The sequence below is a fragment of the Pyxicephalus adspersus genome, chromosome 8 (assembly GCF_032062135.1).
Source record: "Pyxicephalus adspersus chromosome 8, UCB_Pads_2.0, whole genome shotgun sequence".
Lineage (NCBI taxonomy): Eukaryota > Metazoa > Chordata > Amphibia > Anura > Pyxicephalidae > Pyxicephalus > Pyxicephalus adspersus.
The window spans coordinates 4,239,172-4,243,164 of NC_092865.1; the positions used below are offsets into that span (position 1 = coordinate 4,239,172).

Genomic DNA, 3,993 nt, shown 5'->3' on the forward strand with positions numbered 1-3,993 from the left:
CCTAAAGTAGGGGCAACAGAAGGTTTAGGAAGCCAAGGGTCTACTGGGTCAAGGGTCTATTTCAAGGGGGCAGACCCAATATTTTGTTTGGGTAACTGGCCTCAAGGACTTGCAACCAGTATGGAGTTGCCAAAAGTTTAAAGACAATGTTGTTTGGGGAACATTAAGGGAGTTGTTGACGTGAATGTTTTAAATATACAAATGCTATGTGCCAACAAAGCCAATTTCTTCCAAACGGTTGTATGGGAGTTTCTTTGAGGGGTAAGAAGAAAGAATGGGAGATAAATGTTGAATGGTGAGGTGAATTTAGAGCTGCCAGGTTATGCCAGTAGGTGTACTTGTTGATTGGTACAATTTGTAGGTACCTACAAGGTCTCTCAGTCTCCCCTACCCTTGTGCTCAGCCTTGGAATGGGGCAAAGTTTTGGCAGTTCCTGGTATTACTGAAGCTTTCCAGCTTCCTGCCACCATTTTGGTCAATAGAAATGCATGGTAGACAAGAGGGGATGGACAAGTGAACCTGTAGTGAACAAAAGGAAATGATAAGCACATGAAAGGACAATTTTGGTTTCAAAGGATCTGCACATTGATGTGAATACTCCTCCCCAAGCCTGCTGTACAATTTGGTAACAACTCTTTGTGGAACTCTTCATGCCACAGCCCCCCACCTCCTCTATGGAGTTTTAGTGAATAATTCTTACCGGGTGGTATTGGTGGCTTGTCCTTGTTATTTGGGCTGTGATTAGATGAAATGGTTTGATGCTTGGTTACCGCCGTCCTTAAGGGTTTAGTTTGTAAGATATTTTGAGACTTTGGTGGGTCATTGAAGGGGGGTGGAGGTTCTACATGTATGTTATAAATGCTGTCAAAAGCTTCATAGTCTTCTTGCCCATCAAGCTCATTCATTTCTGGAATTTGAGGAGGATCTGGAAAGGGAAGTTCCTGTGGGGCATTTCCACCGAAGAGAGCCAGGTGTTCTTCCGAAGTATGAAAAGGGGGATTAACCATTTCATAGACCTCTTGACCAGCAGGTGGGCTCATCTCCGGCTCCACAGAAGCCTGTGATTTTGAAATGGACAATGGAAGATTCACTTGTTTGTTTAGGGTATCGAGAACTTCGTAACAATCTTGTTCATCACATTGGTTGGCCACCATCATTGGAGAAGCCTGTTGCCTTGAAAAGGTTGAAAATGGAGATGAATGTGGAGGCCGTGAAGGTGCCTTTATGCATTCGGTAACATCTTCATAGCAAAGGTCAAACTGGTTGGTCTCCAGCGCTTGGGGCGGCTTTTGTTTCAAAATGTTTGAGATTTGGGATCTGTGACCCTTGAATGGAAGTGGAGGTTTCCCTTTGCTCTTAAAAGAGTCATCAATAACCTCATAACAATCCTGGTTGTCTGACTGATTGGTGTCCAGGCCTTATGGTTTTGCTTCCATCCCTCCTGGCCTAGACTGTCTATATATTTGTGGACTCTTAGTACACACCCCATCCCCATTGGACTGCGGGGAGTCTTTAATATGGAGGGTCCGTTTTAATCCCTTATTAAGCTTCATATCATTTTCTAGTGGCTTGTTTCCAGAAGATTCTTGCTGATGCACTGGTAAATTACCTTCAGGATTTAGGCCCACCAATCGGCTTTTAGAGTTGTCTTTCTGAGGGAAAAATGGTTTCACCGTAGACAAATCCCCATTTGGCTTTGGTGGCAATACAGGTTTTTGGGCAATTGGTGGAGGAAAAGCTTTGTGTTTCTTCTCTAAATCAGAGATGACACCCAAAAAAGAAGGGTTACTGCGCACATTGGATATGGTTGGTGGTGGATGAGATTTGCCTGGCAGGGTCTTCGAACAACCAGGGTCCTGAAATTTTGCGCAAATTGATTTAAAATCTGAATGTTGTTCCTTCGGAGAAAACAAAAAAGCATATTAAGGCAAAGAACAAAAATAAAATCAATTCAGTAAAATAAAGTGACATTGTTCAAAAGTTCTCTGTATCCACATCAATGTAAAAACTGTTTTTTAAGCCTTGGATAAAATAAGCAATAGCTGCGATCCCTGGTGGTGTCTTCTTTCCCATTTGTATTCCTTTCACTTGCTAGCTAAGAGACACAGCAGGAAACTCTCCAAAATGATCTTATCCAAATCAATAATTCCAGTTAATATAGCGTAAGACCCCTGTGTGCTGCCCATCCAGACATTGACTCCACAACTTTCAGGAGCTCCCAAGAAGCCACAGACTATTTTGCACAATGAGCACACACTATGGGCACAGGAAGAGGAACCAGTGTCATAGGAACTGGAGTCCCAACTGTGACGGGGGACCTCCCTGTTCTGCTGGAAAATATTATATCTTCTAGAAGGAACTGCCTGTTGCTGCCTGTGTTTCCATTTTTCCTCCCAATACCACTGATTTCCAAGTGTGGAACAAAAAAAGTTGAACATGGCCAGTGGCTGCCAGGCTTAGCCCCACTGGGGGAAGGAAGCAAAGATGAACACCATGGACAGGGAATGGGAAGGAAAAAGCAGAGGAAGTGTGGCCAGGAGATGAGCCCAATATCACAAGCAGAAGGAGAACCTTCAAACATGGACACCCAGGTTGCCCAGTTTCCTTAGCCAGACACCAGATCACAGGAAGGGCAGCCAGGTATAAGAAAGGTGTAGTCTTCTACAGGGCAATCAAGATTTACAGGGCCATCGGGAAAAGAGATAGGATGGAGCAGTGGCACAGGAACACAAGATGCAATTGCAACTGGGTCCCTTGCTCCTGAGGGTCCTCAGCTGCCAGGCTGTGGCATAGCACTGCACTCCATGGGCAAAGAGAAGCCACTCTTGCTATTACATAGCAGCTGCCATGCCCAGTAGGAAAACTCATTGCTTGGTGTGAGTGCACCTACTGTGCACCTACTTGCCTCACATAAGGATCTGTTTATAAAAATATTCACACAAGATCTGCGCAACTCTGACCCAGGATTCACTCTTTGCATTTCTGCCTGCTGCCCCATTCAATATAACAGACAGCGGTGCAGGTGGCTTTACATCGCAATATAACATGACTGCCATATTCATTATAGTTTGAATGGAGCCTTAAATGTCCATTTTAATACACGATAAATGCTTCTATTAAATGTTAAAGAATTTACTTTTTGAAAGGAAAAGGATTGCAAGGACAGGTTCGTACCTGCTTTGGGATTTAGCGATCTTGCACAATTCGTGGTACTGCAAAATTCTAAACCAGTATTTGCACAATTGACAGCCAGGAGCAATACTAGAACCACTCTATGCCACCCCTATTCATTCTCCATGGGGCGGCCACCAGGAGAAGCTACATGTAGCATTTCTTTCTTGGTTCCCTGACATGAGGAAGCGGTTAATCATGGCCAATGTGAACATAATAATCTTCTCCTTAGCATTAGGTTATTTCATTAAAAGTTAAAAAATATCCAAAAGATAAAAGTTTCATCCAAACCTGGAAGATATGCTCGACCTTGGAAAAGTTCGGCAGTGCGTTACCTCCTCACTGGCACCTTGCATGGCACCCCCAGCCTGCCATCTCCTCTTTATACTGGCACCTCCATGGCCGCAGTGTTGTTGGCTAAACATGACGGCTTTGTTGCCATTGTTATTAAAAAAATACAACAAGCCCGAGGTCTGTAGAACAGAAACCATCATTGTTCTGTTTTATTATGGGATACTAAAGTATTATTTTAGAGAGTTTCATGATTCTTTCATCCCCCTCCTTCCCCTTGCTCCTCTGGAGGTAAAACTGACCAATAGGGAAAATAAGAAAAATGAATTGTTAAAGATTCCATGCATTTTAAAAATGCTCATTGTCTGGCTATCCTATCACAAGCTTCAAAACATCTTGAGCCACTGAGCAAGGACCGATGGAAAGGAAGTCAGCGTTGGGTCACAACCTTTGAGTATATATTACACTGAAGCCAAGCAACTTACATTTTCAGTATTTGGATGTTTTTCTACCAAGCAGGAACCCAGAATT

The 3,993-nt window shown here is 43.4% G+C and overlaps 1 long non-coding RNA gene across 1 annotated transcript in view; it reads right to left on the reverse strand.

Moving 5' to 3' along the window:
* Nucleotides 1-700: 700 nt before the first annotated feature.
* Nucleotides 701-3,993, reverse strand: part of LOC140336339 (uncharacterized) — a 6,781-nt gene continuing 3,488 nt past the window's right edge. Inside the window, exon 2 of the long non-coding RNA XR_011921870.1 lies at nucleotides 701-1,898. This is a non-coding gene — a long non-coding RNA (uncharacterized lncRNA). The remainder of the gene's footprint in view (nucleotides 1,899-3,993) is intronic.